The sequence below is a fragment of the Lissotriton helveticus genome, chromosome 7, assembly GCF_964261635.1.
Source record: "Lissotriton helveticus chromosome 7, aLisHel1.1, whole genome shotgun sequence".
In the NCBI taxonomy this organism is placed as follows: Eukaryota; Metazoa; Chordata; class Amphibia; order Caudata; family Salamandridae; genus Lissotriton; species Lissotriton helveticus.
Genome location: NC_136068.1, coordinates 1301417640 through 1301441541, shown reverse-complemented (window position 1 = coordinate 1301441541; position 23902 = coordinate 1301417640). Strand labels below are relative to the sequence as shown.

General features: G+C 45.1%; 1 protein-coding gene across 6 annotated transcripts in view; it reads right to left on the bottom strand.

The window, feature by feature from the left end:
- Positions 1–23902, bottom strand: part of LOC144770234 (syncytin-1-like) — a 328703-nt gene that overhangs the window by 271444 nt on the left and 33357 nt on the right. The window contains exon 1 of one of the 6 annotated variants that reach the window (XR_013598837.1): positions 7321–7373. The exons of the other annotated variants lie outside the window; for them this stretch is intronic. The gene's annotated coding sequence lies outside the window, so the exon portion shown is untranslated. Of the gene's footprint in view, positions 1–7320; positions 7374–23902 lie in introns of those variants that run through there. 6 annotated transcript variants of the gene reach the window in all.

Sequence of the window (23902 nt, the reverse complement as noted above, 5' to 3'; positions counted from 1 at the left end):
GGTGACATGGAAGGACGAATAAAGCCAATCCTTAACATCTCGTCCAGGTACTCTCGCAAATATAAGTTCTCCTTTTCTGTTAAGGAGTAAACCCTACTACAGGGAATGCGAGCCCCTGGCAACAGATCTATCCGGCAGTCATAGGACCTATGTGGTGGAAGGCTAGTAGCCTTTTCCACGTCAAAAATATCTTTACGATCTTAATAAGAGGAAGGCAACGAACATTCAACTGTACCGGTGAGGGCAATAGCTTTCTCAGGACTACCCAAGTCCTGAAAAACATGTTCCTTACAATAATCGTGGCTTAAAGTTAACGTCCTTGTCTTCCAATCTATAAAGGGACTTGGTTGACATAGTCAGGGTAGCCCTAAAATAGCTGGAAACTGAGGGGACTGAATAAGATCAAATGTGATGAGTTCATGGAGTTTCTCCTCGATGATTAAGGTTAACTCACTAGGGTTAACTCAATAGTTACGTGTGTAATAGGACCATCAATTGTAGTAACTTATTCCCAGGAAGATTTAGACACTAAGGGATCTTGTTGCTAAATTCCCACTGTAAATCCATGAAATTACCTGAAGCTCCAGAATCAACCATTATTTGCACATCCGCAACCTGGTACCCCCATATAAGACGCGAGGAGAGAAGAAAATGGTGTGACAGTAATGCAGGTACCTCCGTTTGTGAGACAATCAATCCTGAGTTACCCCAAGTCGTTGTCTCCTGAGACTTCGGGCTCACTAGTTTTCCGAACGCTTAGTCAATCTTAGCTTTACAGGACAATCTCTTCAAAAATGACCGTTTACCACAGTACATGCACAGATTCTTATCTCGTCTCCTCTGCCTCTCTTCTTCACTAAGAGGGCCTCTCAGACTTCCTATTTGCATGGGTTCTGGATCTTCAGATGTTTTTTCGGGGTCAGGCTTTCTCGCTCTATAAGAAAAAACTCGCCCTTCTGTCCGGCCTCTTTCTCTCTTCCTTTCATTGATTCTATGGTCTAATTTGACCACTAGATCTATTAGGGCAGTGCAAGACTCAGGAGGGTCAACCACTTGAGCTAACAAGTCCTTTAAATCATCTCTCAAACCTCTGTAAACAAAGCACTACGCTTCTCCTCAGGCCACCCAGCTTCTGCTACCAATCTGTTAACGGTGGAAATATATGAGGTTAGGTCTTTGGTTCCCTGTTTCAGATTTAAGAGCTCAGTGTCTACCGAATGCATAAAGGAATATCTATCGAATAACTTCCTAAGTTCTCTCTTAAAATCATTATAATCCTTCATAGCCCAACACCAGGCCTCCTTCCCCCTTGTTAACCATCACACTGCCTTTCCTCTACTGGCTCCCACATCACTGACACAATTAGTGAATCGCATCAAATCAGGTTCCGCTGCCGATCCCTGCTCTCCGAGGATTTTCCAAATGGCCTTTCCTGGCCAGGAAAAACAGTTTCTCTCACTATTGAACAAGTCCCTGGAGAACAGCTACCTACCCTCCAACCTGAAGGAAGCAAGAGTTATCCCCCTCCTAAAGAAACCGGGAGCTGATGCGGCTATTCTCAAGAACTATGGGCCTATTTCCCAGATTCCCTTCCTGGCAAAAGTGGTAGAACTATATGCAGGGGGAACTCGCACAGCTAAATAAATCACAGGTAAACCAAGGGTGCAGGGTGTAGTGTGCTGCTGGAGTTGAACACTGCCTGGCCTCGCAGTGAGAAATCCAAGGAACTAATACAAGGCCCTCTCAACCAGGAGAAGGCGACTCCGAGCACTACGTAAAGGACCAATCAGGTCTTATTGCTTAAATCCCACAGTTAATCATGAGGTATATGAAGGAAAATCATCCAAATGTTCAAATCATGTTTATTTTTTCACGTTGGTTGATTCACCAATCATTGATTAGAATATTCAATATCATATCCTTGTTGTTGGTTTTATCATGCTGTTAACACATCCCGATGCATTTCGGGCACTGCTCTTCCTCAGGGGATTACTCTACAAAAAACAATCCAAATAAATGATGTTCAAATAAACAGTTCATATAAATGTAAGTCATACTATCTAACAAAGATACTGCGTGCACATGTATGAATACACCCATATTCAAAGTAACACCATGTTATTAAAATAATCACCAAAGTCAACTCATAGTAGAATCATAAGTAAAATCAAAGTACCCTCGAACAAAGTGGGCAAGCATAAAGAACGTGATTAATTAAGGTGACTAAAAAGTGGCTCAAACAAATATTACCAGAGAAAATAACCGATAATGTGAACCAGCCTCCAGAACGCGGGTGTAAAAGAAAGAATAATAAAGTGCTACAAACAAACTCCCTAACAGCGTGGAGTTCAAACCAAGCGAATCACCGTATCTACACGAGGTACTACCAAGGTGAAGTTAGCGCGTATAGCCTCAAGTCCCGTAGTGAAAAAGACGGGTTCCCCGGAGGGGTAACTTACTTGTGCATGTGTCTAACAGATTCCCAGTGAAAGCGGAGACCGGGAGAAGCCGGCGTAACGAACAGTTAGTCCATAAAGTGAAATGCGAGTGAGTATGGAAATAGACAAAAGACCAAATGCCTGAAGATAGAAAGCGGACTTCCCGTCCAAATAAGCAAGAACATACACCAATAGAAACACGATAGAGTTAAAACAAAATACAAAAAAGGGTTAACCACAGTCAAAAAGTTCATATAAATCATAAATGAAATATGAAAAAATGCAATGACGCAACAGTCAGAGAAAAACAGTGTGAGTGTGTGCAGACAGTGTGACATATACAAGATGATGGGTAGGCTTTACAAGTAACATAAAAATTCCATCCGGTCATTTAAGCCATCGGGCACCATCGTGGACATGGAACGGATCCAGAAATTCTCTCGTTTGAGCAATGTATTCTTGTTATTGTGTGTCACATTAACTTGTTCCAGAATCAGAAATTTCAATTGCGCCACGCTGTGTCTATATTCATGAAAATGGTTAGCCACACTAGATTTTTGGTTGTGTGTGCGTATGTTACTTTTGTGTTCCAAAATGCGAACACAGATTTTGCGTTCTGTATGTCCAATGTAACATTTGCCACAAGGGCATTTCAACATGTAAATAACATTGCCACTGTTGCAAGTAGCATTGACACGCAATTTAATCGTGTGTCCTTTCATTGGATGGCGTGTGGTATTCCCAGTGATACAGTTATTGCAATTACTGCAATTGTAGCAAGGTTTGAGTCCTGAGTAAGTGGTCATAATACTGGTAGACTGAGGTTGATTAAGAATTTCCTTGACATTTCTGCCTCGAGTAAATGCAAACATGGGTGGTTGACTGAAGAGTCCGTTAAAATCAGGTTCCATTGCCAAGATGGGCCAGTGTTTGCGAATGATGTGCTGAAACTTGTTAGAAATCGTCGAGTATTTCGAAATTACAACCATCCGGTCAGAATGTTCCTTGGGTTTCAGTTGCAGACGGTCATTCCTGCTGGTTTTAGCCGTTCTTTCAAATGCTAGATCCAATATGGGGGTGGGATATCCCCGCGCTTTCAGTCTTTCCAAAGTCATGTTCATCTGTTTTTTACTTTCACCTTCGTTGGAAACAATCCGTTTGATATGGAGTAATTGCGCATAGGGTAGATTGTTCTTTAGACCTAAACGGTGAAAACTGGTGTAGTGCAGGGTGGAATTCCTGTCAGTAGGTTTTCGGAAAATCGTTGTATGCCACTGGTCACCTTCCCTGTGTATTTCTACATCCAAATAGTGGATACATTTCTTACTATATTCCCATGTGAACGAACTTTTTGACTGTGGTTAACCCTTTTTTGTATTTTGTTTTAACTCTATCGTGTTTCTATTGGTGTATGTTCTTGCTTATTTGGACGGGAAGTCCGCTTTCTATCTTCAGGCATTTGGTCTTTTGTCTATTTCCATACTCACTCGCATTTCACTTTATGGACTAACTGTTCGTTACGCCGGCTTCTCCCGGTCTCCGCTTTCACTGGGAATCTGTTAGACACATGCACAAGTAAGTTACCCCTCCGGGGAACCCGTCTTTTTCACTACGGGACTTGAGGCTATACGCGCTAACTTCACCTTGGTAGTACCTCGTGTAGATACGGTGATTCGCTTGGTTTGAACTCCACGCTGTTAGGGAGTTTGTTTGTAGCACTTTATTATTCTTTCTTTTACACCCGCGTTCTGGAGGCTGGTTCACATTATCGGTTATTTTCTCTGGTAATATTTTTTTGAGCCAATTTTTAGTCACCTTAATTAATCACGTTCTTTATGCTTGCCCACTTTGTTCGAGGGTACTTTGATTTTACTTATGATTCTACTATGAGTTGACTTTGGTGATTATTTTAATAACATGGTGTTACTTTGAATATGGGTGTATTCATACATGTGCACGCAGTATCTTTGTTAGATAGTATGACTTACATTTATATGAACTGTTTATTTGAACATCATTTATTTGGATTGTTTTTTGTAGAGTAATCCCCTGAGGAAGGGCGGTGCCCGAAATGCATCGGGATGTGTTAACAGCATGATAAAACCAACAACAAGGATATGATATTGAATATTCTAATCAATGATTGGTGAATCAACCAACGTGAAAAAATAAACATGATTTGAACATTTGGATGATTTTCCTTCATATACCTCATGATTAACTGTGGGATTTAAGCAATAAGACCTGATTGGTCCTTTACGTAGTGCTCGGAGTCGCCTTCTCCTGGTTGAGAGGGCCTTGTAAAAGTGGTAGAACAACATGTTCTCAAAAATCTCTCACTTTTAAGCTTCAAGAGCTCAGTGTCTACCGACTGCATAAAGGAATGTCTATCGAATAACTTCCTAATATCTCTCTTAAAAGCATTATAATCCTTCATAGCCCAACACCAGGCCTCCTTCTCCCTTGGTAACCAACTCACTGCCTTCCCTCTACTGGATCCCACATCACTGACACAATTAATGAATCGCATCAAATCAGGTTCCCCTGCCGATCCCGGCTCTCCGAGGATTTTCCAAATGGCCTTTCCAGGCCTGGAAAAACAGTTTCTCTCACTATTGAACAAGTCCCTGGAGAACGGCTACCTACCCTCCAACCTGAAGGAAGCAAGAGTAATTCCCCTCCTAAAGAAACCGGGAGCTGATGCGGCTATTTTCAAGAACTATAGGCCTATTTCCCAGATTCCCTTCCTGGCGAAAGTGGTAGAACAACATGTTCTCAAAACTCTCTCACTTTTCCTGGAAGTACACCAACTACTTCAAAAGCAACACGCAGGTTTTCGGGCACATCACAGCACAGAACTAGTGATGCTTTCGGTTCTTGAAGACCTCAGAACCATGGCTGATAATAAACAACCGAGCACACTGATTCTATTAGACCTATCAGCAGCGTTCTATACGGTCAACCATACCTGGCTACTGGATCGAATGACAGCCCTAGGTATTCAGTGGCCGGCACACCGGTGGCTAGAATCCTTCCTACCAGGGCGGTCCCAGAGGATTCAGTTGGGGGAACAGGTATCAGACAGTGGCGTCCTCACCTGTGGTGTCCCCCAGGGCTCCGCACTGTCTCCGCTCCTCTTTAAAATCTACTTACAGCCCCTGGTGACAGCCCTAGCCCATATCGATTGCCGTGTTTTCAATTATGCAGATGACACCCATCTCATCTTCCGGATTGATAACTCCATCCATGCCCAGGAAGCGGCACAAAATATCCTTAGATTTACAGTAAACTGGATGACCGCAAACTCATTAAAAATCAACCCTGAGAATATGGAAGTTCTTGTCATCCCTACAAAAGGCAACCCGTGGAGTGATCGCTTTTGGCCTCAGGAGCTGGGTGCCACCCCCACCCCAGCAATCGCCGTGAAAAGCCTTGGCATTAAACTTGACTCAGAGCTCTCCATGGCTAACCAAGTCACTTCAGTGGTCGGTACCTGCATAGGGCTTCTGAGACAGCTCCGAAAACTTGTCCCCCTCCTCTCAACTGCCTCCTTACAAATGATTGTGTCAGCCACAATTGTCTCCAGACTGGACTATGGAAATGCCTTGTATATAGGCCACCCTCAAAAGCTTAGTAATAAACTACAAGTGGTACTTAACAACACAGCCAGGCTGATCTTTAGGTTACCAAGACGGGCCCACGCCTCCCCTCTGCTGTGCAAACTGCACTGGCTCCCCATAAAGCAGAGAGTAAAGTTTAAAGGCCTCTGCATTGGCCATAAAGCGATCTATGGCAAAGCCCCGGCCTATATTAAGGAACGTTTGCAGAACTATGTTCCGGGAAGCACACTGCGGTCCTCTAAGGCCTGCCACCTGGCCACCCCAAGATGCAATATTGCATCTAAAGAGGGTAGAGTCTTTTCTGTACTGCTCCTACAACTCTGGTACCAGCTGCCCGACCACCTGCGTAAAGAACCAGCTCTTCTCCCATTCAGGAAACAACGTAAAATGCTCCTGTTTAGGGAGGCACTGGACACTGTATAAACTCACCACACTGTGGGGCCATACATCTGCCCACGACCTTTGGCTATTCCCCCTAGAGCGCTTAGAGACCCGCCGGTGATTAGCGCTATACAAAAATCAATTACAATTACAATTACAATCCTGTAGTAGTGGATTGTTTCTTTCTATTAGAGGTATAGTCCAATTAGCTGCAGACCATCCTAAATAAGATATGACGAATGCCACTTTCGCTGGAGCCGTTTGAAAGCAAGCAGCCTTACACATGAAGTGATGCTGGAGTGACTGATAAAGGCTGCAAACTAAGTAGGGTCACCCAAAAAACACTCAGGGGGAGCCAGAGGTATGGAGGGTGGTGCAGTGACTTGTATAACTGGGACGCTAGCACTAGGACCTGGAGTCCCTACACCTGATTCAGACCTCATACTCCGCTGCATGGAATCCACCCGTGCTGACAGGGCCTGGGTTTCCTTCTGAAGATTCCCCAACATATGGGCTAAGTCAGCAAGTGAAACCTGACTCATCTCCACGGCGTTCGGGCGGAAAGAGAACTTTTCTCTCTGGCTTCACGTTCTGTTAAGATTCAATATATTTCCGCAGGAATGTCATGGGCATGAAGAGAAAATCCTCTACTTCCCGTAATCACCATTTGCACCCAACAAGGTCAAAGTGACAATGGTAACTCGGGGAAGAAGGGAACAAAACAAGGAAAGGTAAACGTCTGTCGATGGATCTGAGGCAAAAACAGAACCAGGCAAGGACAAGATGAAAGCTTTAAATAAGAACAAAAAAAGGAAAAAACTGGTAAGTATGATAAGAGAGTAAACTAAGGTTTGTCTAGCCTTAAATGCGTTAATTCCTACCTTAATTTCCCTTCTTCTATATACGCCACTGACTGGGTTCTAAGTGTGTAATCCGGCCTGAAGGAAAGATGAGAGACTACTTTAAGGAAAGAAAGACTAACATAGATTAAAAAAAAAAAATATATATATATATATATATATATATATATATATATATATAAACATACTGTGCTAATACACCCACCTATTTGCTAGACTTCTATACATGTGAAAATTCCCAAATAAATGTTCTGTTCTGTCTCAAATTAAAATTATAACCTTAACTCAGGCATATGTTTCTTCTTTTGTCTTAATCAAAGTAAAGCAGAAAACATGTCTAGCAGGCTGAAGGAGCGAAGTCCACAGAGACGACAGCACAGGATCAGATAAGTATCGATTACAAAGACCAGGGAATGGAAATAATACCAGGCAGAGCAGAGGTGTTACCGGTATACAGTCTGTAGCTCTACTTGTCTTTTCTTCATTTGCAGGTATAGTCAGGAGGGAACACAAAAGTCCGTGAAGGAGGAGTGATCTGAAGTGGAGTGCACCAGGCAAGGATCCGGAGAATGAAGACAACGTCAGCAGTTGAAAGAACAGCTGAGCGAAGCCAGGAAATTTACCAGAGGAGGAACGCTAGCGGGGGTTGCACTGTGGAGCGACGCCAGCAGGGAATCAAGCAACAGAGACGCAGGGACAAAGTCGAACACGGAAGGAAGACCCGAAGCTTCAGGAGGACGCACAGGAACTGGAAGGTAAGTGTGAACTCCCGCGAGCAAGAACGCAAAGCGTTTGGGCTCGGGAGCGGCTGCGCTTTAGCCTCACCATGGGCTTCTGCGCACGCATGCCCTCCTAGGGCGATCATCTTAGTAGTCGGAAAGCGACCGGGACCAGCAGGCATGACACTTAGCTGGCCTACTGCTTTTTATAATAATGTCTTTACATGCTTTTTCATATATCCGAAACGTTTAATGTTTTATTGCTTGAAACATGCAATACAAAGGTTATATTCTTACTAGCAGCCCGTCCCGACGTTGTCCGGGTAATAAAAGTAATGTGTTCAAAGTTTATAATCTTATAATAGAAATCATTCAACAGACTAAAGGTTTGATGAACTTTAACAGTATGCGTGCAGTATACAAAGAAAGTAGTGTCCAGTGTCAGAGTAATGTTTGTAGAATGCTCCGCCGAGTGAAATCAGCACTGCCGAAATCGGCATCCCTTTTTTGATGCGAGCCCCCTCTGAGAACGTGCTTGCCCCCTTCTTGAACGTGCTTGTTTCACAAATAAGTAAAGGTATGTTTTATTTATATCCGCAAGTACTGGTATTGGTAGTGTGAGAACGGCTTTGTCCACAAGTGCGAAAATATGTCCTCAGTATGTGAAGTCATTTGTGTGCCTGTTGCGAGTAATGTTTCTCCGGCGAGTGAATTCGTTGCTTCCCAAGGCCACGCCTCTTTTTTTTCAGCCAGCCCCCTCTGACAACGTGCGTCTTTGTTAGACACATACTCCACAGGTTTGTTAGCTTTACAGGTTGACTCCACAGGTTGGTTAGCTTTACAAATAAAGCCATACATTAAAAATCATACAATTTTAGCGCGACAGTACTGACCAGCATTGCCGCTCCTCCCCGCCGCTCCTCACCGCGCTGTGCGGCACTTGAGCATGTCGGGTGTCAGTCTCGCGCTCCTTCCAGTGCTCCTGTCGGGACACCTAACGCCGCGTTTACGTAACGCCACACCCACACGCCATTGCGCCTCTCGCAAGCGTTGTGACGCCGAACGCCGCGTGCATATCACTGTATGCATACGCCCAAACGGACTACTTTTCCCCTAATGTTCTTTCCCCCCCCTAATGTTTATGGTGTGGTGCTGTATAGCCTATGTTCATCTCCTGGACCTCCCCTTTCCAACCCTGTATTGGGTGTTGTGATTGGTGGTGTACTTTTCGAGTTTACCAGCCTCAAAGGTTCCCAGTTCTCACTTTATAATAGTAGTATAGATATAGATTGTACATGGAGCAACATTTCAGTCTATTAAATCATCGCAAGAGGATTTTAGTAGAGCACACACACTAAACTCACCTATTTGAAGGTTCGTCTATAAGTGATAATGAACAAAAAGGAGGCTCAGTGAAATAAAATGTTTGCCTAGGATCACACAATTTGTTTAAAGAGGGAAACAGGGATTGATCCCAGATTTTTCCAGTTTCACACAGTGCATTTCAGCCCCCAGATCGGTATCTCTTTTAGAGAAAAAATATTAATGATCTGTACTTTATTCCTGGTAGGTGAAATTAGAGTGTGTGAAACAGGCATAATCACACATTTTATTTTTGGCAGTTTTACAGAGAGTTAACCTTGCACAAGGACAGAGACTGAGTTTCACATTTATTTTTAAACATAAGCCTATGTGTCTGTAGTTCACAGGATGCTAATCTGAGGCCGTGATTCAAACCTAGTTCTCCATGTTACATGGTTGGCAGCTGTAGCCACTAGGACTCTCCGGAAGGCTCTGCTCCTTTTGTGCTTGAGGTTAAAAATGTACTAAGAGGAGGGGGTCCCAGCCTAAATAGACAATTGATATGAAAGAATGTAAATAATAAAATCACACAGAAAATGAATCCGTCCAGATTGTTTTAATCACAATGGGAAAAAAAATATTGCATCTATCACATTTGAACAATAAACAAGTGGTTGAACAGTGCCCCAGGAAGGGAGGGGGGCGGGGGGTTGGTGATATCAAGTGAGGGCAATGTGATAGGGAAGGAAATTGAGTGACAGAATAATCAATCAATTGGAAGTAATGAGTAAAAAGAGTTACATATTATGTACAAGATAACGGACAAAAAAGTTCAGGTTGTGTATTTACAAGAGTCATACTCCACAGAGTTCAATTAATGGACAGTTAGGACATGGAGTTGACATCGAAAAACAAATGGTTGTCGACGTTTCGACCCTTTGAACTGCGCAGGTATTGATACTATCCTTGCAATGGGGTCTTCATCAGGACGTGTAACGGGGCAGGCAACCTATTAAATATATACAAGTTTAAATTACTATTGCTAATTCAAATTGTGTGGTTATTTCATCAAATTACAGAAGCGACAGGTAGCACACTAATCTATACATTGGCTGACGGTAGAGGGAAACATTGATTAAGAGGGAAAAACTTATTGCGAGCACTTAGTGGCGCCATTTCATGACAACAAAATGTTTTACTCATAAATATAAATCAATCTCATTGGGGCATAGCGGTTAACAGGGACACTTTGGGTACCCTTATTTATAAAGCGAGAGTAGCCTATCTAATTGTTAAGTAGGAGCGATTAGAAAAAAACGGTCACGCGATGGTGAGAGTGGCTGGAAAATTACCAACAAGGAGGCATTACCTGTTGTTCCAAAAATCAATCATAAATGGTCAGGTTTAATTGGGAAGAAACTCGTCGCTGTGTCTGTGAAAGAGCACAAATCATGGGTCACAAGAGCGACTTTGTATCAAAGATTATCGACACAGTATATACAGGACGAGACATGACTCACCCAGTTGGTGCGTTCGAGACGCGTTCCACAATGGGGAACGTTAATTCAGAAGACTCGTGGCCCAGCGATGTCTGTCGGGCAGGATAGAAAGGAGCAATTAGTATTGGCATTCGGCGGCGGGGCAGATTTGCATCAAGTTACTACCGCGATCTGTGAAGTACACTTACCCGATGCCGAGTGAATCTGGCGGTGTACCGATCGAACTCGCAATGGCGAGTCGAATTTCCGGATTCATTATGTTGCCAAAGAGACTCGCTCACGTGGTGGGACGCACCCACATTAAGGTCGAGGAAGGACTCAGTTTACGTTCCATGGTAGTCATGGTGACTGGAACACTCGTAATAGGTTAGCAAACGAGGAGGGAAAGGAGAATTCTCTCCAATACGTTGCGATATTACCAAACGGCTATATGCCCACAGGATCTGAGGGTATTTATGAAATCACATGTGGTCATAGTGCTAGGAATTATCATACATATTAAAAGATTTATGAAAAATGTAATCATTTCAAGAGAACCGATTTCAATATTCCCTAAGGTCTGATGGTATCTATTAAATCACATTAAGACACATGGGTATAATTTGGCATATAAAATCCACATTTCAAGAGAACCGGCTTAATTGGTGCTAGCGCATTTCAGCCCCCAGATCGGTATCTCTTTTAGAGAAAAAATATTAATGATCTGTACTTTATTCCTGGTAGGTGAAATTAGAGTGTGTGAAACAGGCATAATCACACATTTTATTTTTGGCAGTTTTACAGAGAGTTAACCTTGCACAAGGACAGAGACTGAGTTTCACATTTATTTTTAAACATAAGCCGATGTGTCTGTAGTTCACAGGATGCTAATCTGAGGCCGTGATTCAAACCTAGTTCTCCATGTTACATGGTTGGCAGCTGTAGCCACTAGGACTCTCCGGAAGGCTCTGCTCATTTTGTGCTTGAGGTTAAAAATGGACATTGAGCTAAGCCAGAACCAGGCATCTGGCCTGAGCTTTCAGTGGCTGGTCCACCTCTACTTACTACAAACAGGACTGAAGTGAGGCAGTTGGAAAACCGATGGAATTAAATTGGATTTTAAAAGATTCTCTGTTCTGCAGAAGGCAGGAATCGAGTTTAGGAGCATTGAATTAGATAACATTCTCACATGAGCTTTCCAAACTTTTGATGTTGGTGACACACTTTTTAGACATGCATCATTTCATGACACAGTAATTCTGTTTTACTAGCAAAGCGGAGGTTAAACTAACCGCATATAAGAAATACAGACAATAAAATGTAAGTCATTTAAATTATAATAACAAAATGTATGGGGATGCAACATATCTCACGAAAACCTTTCATGTACATTTTTTGAAATATATGATTTGTAAGATAATAACATGCACACATTTCCAAGACTGTTGTAATTTATGAGTAACAATATGTAAATATGTGCAAGATTTAAAAAAAGTTGAATAAAACCAACACCACTTACTATTTTAATGAGATGTATGAAGTTGATGGGAAGAACCCAGCTGCTAAATATGTGGTAGAATATTAGATAAAGACACACGCATTTTGTCATCAAGCATTTTCAAGCTTCCATGTTTCAGTGTCTTCAAGTTTGTCATCGTTAAAAAGGATACTTCACAAATGTATGTAGTAGAAAACTGCAGAAGAACTTTTAACGCTTTTTACCTACGTTTGGATGCATTTTTGAAACACGAAGCCAAAAGCTGTCTAAGTTACTCTCTTCATGCATCATTAACAGACTTCAATATTCTTTTATTTCAGCTAATTCTTCTTCTTCAATAAGTGAAAAGGTCCCAGTTGCAGTTAAAAGAAATGGATTGCTGAACCAATCATAGTCTTGGATTTCAACATTTGGGCAGTAATTATGAATTTTCTAACCGAGCAATGTTAAATGGTCAACAATCAGCGAGCTGATATCTCATTTCAGCTCACACTCAGCAGTTTTGGAAAACATTTCCAAATTGCCTTCTTTCACTTTCCTTTTCCTAATTACTATGTTGCCTCTCATAAAACAAATGTTATCTACTGCTATTAAGATACTTTCTCCTTTTCCTTGCATACTGGTCTTAATTTTATCCAAATGTTCAAATATGTCAGCAAGATATGCCAATTTTGTTCACCAACTTTTGTTTTGAATTAGATCCCAGACTTCATGTAGCTGATTTTCTTCAAAAGGTTTAAGCATCTTTTCCCGCAATTCATATTCACGACAAAACACAAGACCTCTTTAGAGCCAACAAATGTCTGTGTGGAGTAGAAGCTTTTTAAACATTGCACCCATTTGTTCACAAATAGGAGCAAATAGTCTGGATTTAAGATGTCTGCTTTTAATGTAATTGACGATTTGAAACACTTTGTCCATACGTTTTCTTAGTTTATTTCCTATGGTTTACACGACTACTGCTTCGCGATGATGTAAAAAGCAATGAGTAATTATAATATTTTCCATCTCTTTCTTTGCTAAAGCTATAATACCTTTTGTTGAGCCACCATTGAGGGTGTGTCATCCCTGCATATTCCTACACAATTTAACTATTGCTAATTATTTTCCTTCATGAAGCAATCTAAAGTTTTAAATATATCTTCACCGTGGAGAAGTGTGGCTCACTGGTTAGAGGCGGCAGATCCGTAAGCAGAGAACGGCCCGGGACCAGGGTTCGATTCCCGACGCGGCAGGGTCGTGGACCAGGGTCAGCGGACTCGATAATTCTCGCCTCGGTGCCTACTCTAGTCAGAAACCACACTCGGCAACTCTGGGCATCAGCTTGCCTCATCTTCACAACGGCCCCCCCAGACCGCCGGGGATGCTTGGTCGCACCTTAGAGATACCCATCAGGGACCATCTCTCAGGGTGAGCCAGGACGGGTTCCCCAGCGGTCGAAGCGTGGAGATACTCCTCCGGGAGTCGATTCCTAGCGCTATATAAACCCACAATTAATTAAAACTCTAGTTCTCATTGAGAATTCTAGGCAACACAAGAATTGCTCAATAATTATGTCAGTATGAATGAAACGTATAAAAAACATTAATTGTGCTAACCCACTGACATCTGTTGATTCGTCTAATTGCAATATAAAGATCATATTATCTTCTTGAAAATTATCCTTAATTTGCAGCTTAATGGTATCAGACATGTCTTGAACACGTCTTCCAATCGTATTAAATGCCAAAGGGATTTTATTAACTTCTATCTCAAATTCTGGCCCAAACATTGTTCAAACAATAGCACAACAAGAGTCCTTAATGGTGGTTTCTGCAATAGTGTGCGGTTCCTTGTTTTTGGCAATTATATGAGCAACCAAGTAACTTGCTTTTTGAGCTTTCTATGATGTCTTCATTCTCTTTGTCAATGATGCCACTGCTTCTTTATAGATTTTGAAAGCTCAATAAAGTATTCTACTGGTTTTTCTGACAAATGCCTGAGTTTTGAGGTAAAATGGAGTTTTAGTTTATTTGGTGCCATACTTTCATTTGCAAATATATCCCAAGAAACTAAACAAGGATTGTTTTCATTACCAGAAAAAGTGAACCCCATTTTCACATAAGCTTTATTGTATAAACGAGGTTTGGAGATTTTTCCTTGCACTTCCTACGTACTGAGACAGACCGTTCAGTTGATGCTGGAGTAGTTTCCTCTATAGCTGCTACATTTTGTTCATCGCAAACATCACCTTCATCAGCTTTTCGTTTCTTAATTATAAACGTATCCATGGTGCATTTTTGTTTGCCTAATCTAGCCCCCAGGGCTGGATTCTCTCAAAGGTTTCCCCAAGTGTCAAGGCTCAGACCAGTCAAAAAATGGCTACTCTTTTTAGAACGAGGTCACAGAAAAAAATTCAGATGGTAGCAGGAGGAGAGGTAGGAATTGGCAACATTCACTATCACACAATTGGGATCTTTTGCTGAGATGCCAGCAGTGCTCTCAGTTTATTGCTGGAAGAGTTGACTCTTGCTTAGAACTTCTGGGGTGCACTGGTAACACTGGTAACCCCACTGGAATCAGACTAAATAGTCTTGTATTTTTTAAAGTGCCTCCAACTGGACATAGTTCAAGGATTTTCATGCTATGCTATGCAAAAGAAAGCGGATTTGTAAAGTGACTGGCTTGGAGAAAGCTTCTCAGTATAACATCCAAAGATGTTCTTACGTTTAGCCCAGTCTTTGTGAGTTCTAGAATAACTTACAGACTTAATTGGATATCCATGTACTTTTTGCCCCATTTTTTTAAATTTCACCTTTATAATATAATTACCTTTTTGGGGGGGAATTACTGTGTGGCCTAATTGCAGCGAGCGCGTGGAGCTGCAGGAGCCGCCTGATGGTGACGGCCCACCACCGCTGCCAATGTTGCTGGAGGCCCCCCCACCACTGCTGGAAGCTTGAATGGGTCTTCAGGAGGCAGCAGCAGCGAGCACGTGGAGCTGCAGGAGCCGCCGGCAGGAGAAGCCCGGCACAGCAGTCGTTACTCACCGCTGCTGCCACTGGTGATAACGGATGCATCAATGGGTCTGCGGGAGGGTGGCAGAAGCAAGCGTGTGGAGCTACAGGAGCCACAAGCTGGAGACACCCCACCACCGGTGCTGGTGCTGCTAGCCCGCTCGCCCGCCCGAAGCTTGAACGAGTCTGCGGGGGATGGTGGGGCAGCCAAATGTTCAAGGGGCATGGCAGCCGGGATGCCAATGCTCCGATTTCAACCATGGCTCGCTGCCCGCTACAGGAGACTCCTTCTCTTCGGCCTTCCGCAGGAACAGGTAATGCACCAGTAGCATGTGCAGTACCGTTCTGCATGATGCCTAGACCGCGTTCGTGCGACACACAGAAGCATGGCAGGCAGCTGACACACTAACTTGTTGCAACACATAGTTTGGAAAGCTCTGACTTACACAGTCGCTGTCAGACCAACAAGACAATTTAATGAGGAAAAAAGCTTCCTCCGTAGGTATAGATTTTATTGGTATCCCTGAAAACATAAACACAGTAGTTTTTTAAAATATAATAAGGATGATGTTCTTCATAGTGATGTGGCATGCAGACATTAAATGGGTATTTTACAAAGAAATATCAATATTTTTGTGACACACTGTCAGTTTACCTGCATGTTATCATTATAATGGCAGTTTGTGGTAATTGCCTAACATGCTGTGTTACGTCAGTAATCTGGTTCCTAACAGAACCTTTATGCACTCTAGAATGTTTATCTTTAAGACTCGATTGCTGTGTGCTCAGGAGTCAGTTACTACCAGGGTGCCCTGTGGATAGGACATTGTTACACCTGAAGCTGACAATAAAGAAGAAATCCTCCACCTTCACTGTGCCAGACCTACTTCCTCACACTGGCGACAAGTGGAAAACAATGAACCCAAGCAAGATAAAGACTTCTATTTTATCAACAGTGATTTCCAGCAAACGTCCTAACACAGCTAAATTTCTTCCTGAAAGGCAAGGTACTGTGCACTCTTAATTCTCACCCTGTCACTGGCAACTGAACTGACTTTCTTGTAAGCCGCTCCTTACCTCACTGCCTAGTGTCCCAGTGCTCCCTAACTCCACTCGTTTTCCCCAACGTCTCACATCTCTATCTGGCACCCTTTAATCACCTTGCATCTTGTCATTACCCACAGCGTGCCAAGAGAAAACAAAGCAATCTATGTTCATTTTACTGTTCTGAGACACGAAAAAACCAGCGCGTCTATTAATCCCTCAGAGCGGTGTTCACTCCTTTGTTTTGGGATTACACGCTCTTAAAATGTTTTTCATTGTCATTTGCGTTTGAGCCTGTTGAGAAAATCAAAGATGAACTATGGCAAAAAGATGACCCAAAACTAGATGAAGTTGTTTCAATAGCTAAGAGGATAGACCACTCCCTTGCCTGTGTCGAAGTTATTAAGAAAGAAAATGGTGTTTTAGAGGAAAAGTTTCACTCTGTGACAAAGAACCCCTTAAAACCTACTTTGAAACAGCGTGAACCCGCTCACTTCTCTTTGGTCCCCAAACCCAAGGGAGGTTTCAAGGTGAAGTAGTACCGATGTGACATGATTGGTCATCTTGCTAACGACAAATCGTGTCCTGCTCTCTCTTCTAAGTGTCACAATTGCGGGAAAATTGGTCCCTAGCCAAAGCCTGTAGAACTCAAAAGAACAAGAAGGGCAGACGTGTCAAGGAAGTTTCCCTTGAAAATGAGAGTGATTCTGATTATACTGTGGGGGGGGTTTTAGTACAGAACAGACAGAATAAGGGTAAGCGGCCTGTGGGTGTGGTACAGGTGAATGACTGCAACATTAAAATGCTTTTCGACTTAGGTGAATAGATTTCCCTCATCTCCAAAGAGTTCTTTGACAGAAAGTTGGACGGGAAGGTGAAAGTCTTCAAACCTGACATCAAGCTGTTAGCCTTTGGTGGTCAACCCATAAAGTTGTATGGTTACTTCAGGGGCAATACTTAATACAAAGGCAGACTAACTGCAGGGAAGATATACATCTCTTGCAGAGGCAACAGTATAATTAGCTGGTTCCACCAGGCTGATCTGGGTGTATCACTGGTTCCCGGCGGCCATCCCTGCATCATTCTCAGGGACATCCCTACACATCCAGTACCTTTGAATGTTGTGTCATGTGGTTTAATGGAAGTAAATTCAAAATGTGACTTGCATACGGAATTCAAGAACGTTTTTAATGAGAGGTTAGGATGCCTCTCGGGATACAAACACAAAATCACCCTCAAACCTGATGCTGTTCCAGTAACCTATAAGGTGCGCAGCGTACCTTTGACCATGAGAGAAGCTATGCGCTCTGAGTTTGAGTAATTAAGAGAGAAGGGATCATTGTTTTTTTTTTTTTTTTTTTTAAAAACAGATTTTATTTGCTTTTTCACCAAACCTGTACAGTGCAGTCATACCCATAATAGTGTATACATTTTTCCCCCCCACACCCGCCGTCCCCCCAAGCAACACCCATTTCGGAGCGTACATATCACATATATACAGGACCACAAGGTGGGCTTCCCACAATATTATCCATAGTACAGACATCTTTAAACTTCTCTGTCCTCCAGTGCGTACCCCTAGTAGTGACTCATTGCAGACCAGCATCCAACCCGTGATAGCTTCTCCATTTCCCCCACACTTTGCGAAATTTCCTGGGAAACCCCCTAGCTTTGTAAGTGACTCTTTCAGCCGCCATATACATATCCAGTCCTCTCCTCCATTCTTCCAGGCGCGGTGACTCTGGCGCCCCCCAGTATTTCGCTATGTCTCTCTTGGCCACCACTAGGGCCAGCACCAGAAAGGTCAGCAGAGGGCGTGGAAGATCCACATCAATTGTCATGCCCAGTAGAGACAGCTTGGGGTCCACCTGTAATTGGCTCTCCAGGACTGCCGACAGTTCCGTAAAAACATCCGACCAGTACCCCTGTATTTTAGAGCATGACCACAAGACATGAAAGAAGTCCCCCCTGGGGTCCTGGCATCGTAAGCACTTAGCATCTTCTGTCTTTCCCATTTTCTGGAGCCTCACCCTATCAAAGTAGGTTCTGTGTAATATGTTAAATTGGATAAGGCGGAGTCGTGATTTAACTGCCACCTCTCTGGGATGTGTTAAAACCAATTCCCAATCAATGTCCTCCATGACTCCCACGTCCGCCTCCCAGTGTCGTCGAAGCTTGGCCAGGTCACCTAACATGTTATTCGTAAGTGTCTTATAGGTTAGAGAGACCGCTTTCTGCTGGATGTGTTCTTGTAGGAGCCTGCCTTCGAGCGGGGCGAATTCTACCAGGTCTGCAGCATCGATATTCTGAGCCCCCCATGCATGTTTCAATCTAGCATACTTGTATCCCTGTGTGGGGTGCAGGCCAAATTCCGCGGTCAAAGCCGCAAACGACTTCAGTTTCCCTTTAGTGATTATATCTCCCAGTGTAGAGATCCCTATGTCGTCCCAGCCCCTATACCCCGTTAGTTTGTGAAGCTCCGCCAGCCACGCGCAATGCCAGATTGGCGTTTGTCTCGATGGCTTCCTGTCCCATCCCATACGTTTCGTGGATGCCCTCCAGGCAAGAAGAGTAATTTCAGTTGCCGGTAGAAGACATCTCCGTCCACCCCCCCCCATATAAATAGGAGAGAATATGTCTGGACGCTAGTTTGTGGCGCTCAAGTGCATATGGGGGATGGTCTGCCTGCGCGTGTATCCATTCGTTTATCAGGACCAAGTGTTCCGCCCAGTAATATGCCTCCAGATTCGGGAGTGAAATCCCCCCACTATACTGGTGCCTCTGTAAGGTGGACAATGCCACCCTAGGTTGCTTACCCAGCCACACAAATGCCCTCAGGTCCGCATGCATCCTGGGGAAGACTTTTGGGGGGAGGGGATAATATTCATTTTGAAGGGCATATAGGTACTTGGGAAGAATAATCATCTTGTACATTGCCGCTCGGCCCAGAAGAGTGAGAGGGAGGAGTCTCCAGCGGTCCATGTCCGCAACGGAGTTCACCATAATGCGCTCAATGTTACGGGTGTACGAAGCATGTCTATCCAAGGTGAGATACACCCCCAGATATTGAAAGCCCTCTGTGGTGGTGAGCAGCCTTCCCGGAAGGTTCGACCAGGCGTCCGTCCCCGTAGGGTCATACAAGACCGACTTATGCCAATTTATTCGATAACTGGCACGGTCACCGTAGCGCTCCAGTTCATGAAATAACTGCGGGATCGACGACTCCGGCGAGGTGACATACAGTAGTACGTCGTCCGCGTAAAGCGAGATTTTTTCCTCGTATGCGTCTCCGTCGGTCCGTTGAAATCCCCTGATGGCTGGATTTTGGCGTAGCTTAGCAGCCAGGACCTCTATCGTTAAGGCGAACAAGAGTGGAGAGAGGGGGCACCCCTGCCTGGTCCCCCTCTGTACTTGGAATTCTCGCGATAGGACCCCGTTGACTCTCACCCTGGCCCTTGTTTCGGTGTATAGCAGTTTTACCTACTCCTGGAACTTCGGTCCAAAGCCAAATTTTTGTAGAACGCCCTCAAGGAACGGCCAATGCACTGCGTCGAAGGCCTTTTCTGCATCGAGGGACAGGAACCAGTGTGGGTCCTCCCTGTCCCGGACCTCCTGCAGCCAGTTATGGGCGCGCCTGAGGTTTAGTCTGGTGGCCCTGTCAGGTATAAATCCAGTCTGATCAAGGTGTATCAGCTGCGATATCACCGAACGCAATCTCATTGCCAGGAGAGTGGCCAGCAGCTTCGTTTCCATGTTTAATAATGATATGGGACGATAAGACTTGCAGTATTCTTTAGGTTTGCCCTCCTTATGGATAGGGACAATGGTAGCCAGAGTCAGGTCAGGGGGGAGCCTCCCGACCTGCAGGGCATCCTCATAGAGGCCCTTTAAGTGTGTCGCTACGAGATCAGCCGTACGCTTAAAGAATTCGGCCGGGAAACCATTGGGACCTGGCGTTTTCCCTGGCCGTAGTTTGGTTAGGGCCTCAGAGATGTCGTCGAGGGTGACATCGGAGTCTAACATTTTTGTGTCTTCAACGGACAGAGTCGGGAGGTCGGTTTGGTCCATGTATTGCATTGCCTCCTCCCGTGACCCCAAGGCCCTAGACTCATAAAAATGTTCATAGTGGTCGGCGAACGCTTCAGCTATATGTGTGTCTGAGTGGAGTACCGTTCCCCGAGGGTCTTTAATCTGTTCCACCCATCTCTCTGCGCGTTCTTTTTTGCTAAGCCATGCCAGGAGCTTACCGGACTTGTCCCCCACATCATATAGGCGGTGTAGGGTAGCTAGTGCTTGAGTTTTCGCCTCTCCTGTCACAAGTTCTTTATACTGCGTCTGTCGGTCCGCGAGTCTCCGAAGTGCCACTGAGTCTCTCGGGTTCTGGTACTCCCTTTCCAAAGTCAGTATGTCCCGTTCCATGCTGTCAGCTTCTGAGTGGAGCTTTCTGCATTCCTCCGCTAACCTATGTTTCGCCCTATCTCTCATGACTGTCTTTAAAGCCTCCCAGAAGACCACTTTCGAGGACACCGAGCCCTCATTTTCAGCTACATATACCTTGACGTCAGCCCTAAGTCCCCGTATGACGTTCGGGTTCTGCAGATCCCACGCCGTCAAGTGGAGTTGGCCCCTATCCCCCCGGCGGTTCGCCCGCTGGCTAATCAGCAGTGGTGAGTGGTCAGATACTCCTCTAGCTTTATATTCTGCCACGTCCTGCATTGTCAGGTGCTGTCGGGCCATAAAGACATAGTCCAGTCTCGAGAAGGCCCGGTGAGCGCCCGAGAAGTACGAGTAAACCCTCTCCTCAGGGTGTAGCCACCTCCAGGCGTCCGTGAGGCCTAGAGTGGTCGCCCATTGGGACAAGGGGGTATGAGTCCCCACCCTCTGTGTCGTACCCGTCCTATCCTGTGTGATATCCATGACGTCATTGAAATCCCCCCCTACAATCTGGATGGTATCGGCCGTTTCCATCAGTATATCTGCCACCGTCTTCAGTGTGGATGCTTGGAGCTTCGGCGGTGCATAAACTGAAACTATAGTATAGGCACACCTATTCCACATCCCCTTGATGGCCACATATGTTCCCTGGGGGTCTGCCCATGTCTGTGTTATGAGGAATGGAGTGGTCTTTTTCAGGATAATGGCAACTCCCCTAGAATCTGATGTGTATCCTGCATGCGCCAGTAGCCTAAAACGACCTCTAGTTAGGAAGCCACATTTAGTACCTTTGAGGTGAGTTTCTTGTAGTAGCGTGATATCTGGGCCTAGACGCTTCAAATACGAGTTGACCAGGCCCCTCTTAATCTTGCTTCCCAGACCATTTACATTCCAGGACAAGATGCTAACCCCTCTCTGTCTCTCTCCGGTGTGTCGTGATCACCTGACATGGTTTGGGCTGTGTATAACTAGGCGGATGACCCCCGTGGGGTAGGTGTCCCAGGAAGCTATGTAGTGTGTCGCGACGTGTTCATAAGCAATTCTAGTGATGTGGGAATGACTTTCAGTGCGGAGGTGCTGCATAAGACACCAAAATACTTGACTGCAGTTAACCAACTTGTCCCCCCTCCCCCCAACCAAGATCCCCCCAACAAAACTGTTTCAACTGCCCCCCCCTTCCACACCCCTCCCCACCTTTCCCCCCCGTCCAGCCCATCCATGTAACCATTAACAAATAGGACTTTCAGGCAGTAAAGGTCTGTCACCCACACGCAGGATCCCAAATCAAACTACACCCAGGATTCAAACGTAAGGTCCACAAGGGCTACTGTCTCTGTGGGTGCACTGTGCACCGTGTCCCGTCTTGCCAGAAATGAGCAAGACCATAAGATCAACAGCAGTACCCCTTAAACAACAAACTGAGTCAATAAAAAGAAAAAGAGAGAAAGTAAGATGTTAATAACTTGCGCGGTACCAGCAGAGGCGTGCTGCTGCTACGGATGTAGGCCCAAAACCTCCTCACGATTGCGAATCTTGCGTGTCAATGTCCTGTTCCTCTGTTCCGCCGGTCGCTCCCTGCTCCATCTCGCGGATCACCTCAACCAGCGGATGCGTCGAGGGGTCCGTCGAATCATCCACATCCGACAAAAGTTCATTGTCCAGTCCTCCCGCGTCTGTAGCATGTAGATGGGCCAGTCCTCCGACTCTTGTCTCCTGACTCCTAGGATCAGCGGAAGGTGCATCGCGACCTCCTCTCCCTCGGCCAGCCGCACGAGGATCCGGATAAGGCGACGGGTGTGAGCCTTGCCGCATTCTCGGGATTTGGGACCTTTGAGTCTTAGGCGAGTTTCTCCGAAAGTTGGCCGCTGCCAGCTCCATGCGGATTCTGCGGCCCTCCTCCTCCGCTTCTCGAAGCAGGGGTCTCTCTTCTAACCACTGCCAGGCCTCCTCCGGGCGGTTAAAGAAATGCGACTTGCCTTTGAACAACACTTTCAGTTTCGCCGGGAAGAGCAGCATATACGAGATACGGAGATCCCGGACCTTCGCCTTGACTGAGTCGTAGGATCGTCTCTGCTTTTGGACATCCTGGCTGTAATCAGGGAAGATCATGATGTTTGTGTTCTCGAATTTAAGTTCACCTGTCCTTCTGGCTTCTCGGAGGATAAGGTCTCTATCGGCATAGTTCAAAAAGCGCGCAATTATCGGCCGCGGCCTTGCCCCCTCCGGCGGCTTCACTAGGAGTGCCCTATGCGCTCTTTCAATAATGAAACAGTTAGAAAACTGGGCCCGCGGGAACGTGGTTCGCAGCCAGTCCTGCAGGAAGGCCGCTGCGTCCGTCTGCTCAATGCCTTCCCTAAAGCCTACGAAACGGAGGTTGTTCCGTCTTGCCCTGTTTTCGGAGTCATCCACCCTCCACGCCTGCAATTCCGCCATTTCTTTACGGAGGGTTGAGATAGAGTCTTCTGTTTCACTGATTCTGGATTCCGCCGTAGTCACCCTCTCGGTGAGGTTCCGGAAGTCTTGGCGTAGTAACAAAACCTCGGAGCCCACCTCGCCAATTTTGGTCTCAAGCGCTGCTCTAGAGTCCTTGATATCGGTCCTGGAGGCCTGGATCGCCTCCAGGAGCATGGCCGTGTCCGTTTGCGTTTCCGGGAGGGTCTGGGGCATCTCCCTTTGCGTCCTCGCCGTAGTGTAACTTTCAATGGTCTCCTGCCTGGCTGCCCGTGCGGGCGGGTCTCTCTTCCCCATGTCGCCCCTCTTGTCTGGTTAGGTGTTCTAGGGGATATGTGGCTCGGTCGAGTGGGGTCGGGCCTTGCGTCTCCCGCAGGGTGTGTCCGTCTGCCACCCAATGTTAACTGTGGTAAATAAATAATTAATTACCGGTACTATTTTTGAATAAAACAGATAGCTCAATAAATAAGAGACAGGATTCGAGGTATCTGAGTCTAACAGGCTTTAATCATGCATAAGGGGAGGGAGGAATTACATTATTAACGGGAGCAGGCAGAATAGGATTTGTATATTCTGGGACGGTATCGTCCAAATAGGACGAGAGAAAAATATCAGCTGCGGTCGGTTTGTGACGTAGCTTAATCGGGACCAATGGCGGCGGAAAATTACAGGGTGCTTCCG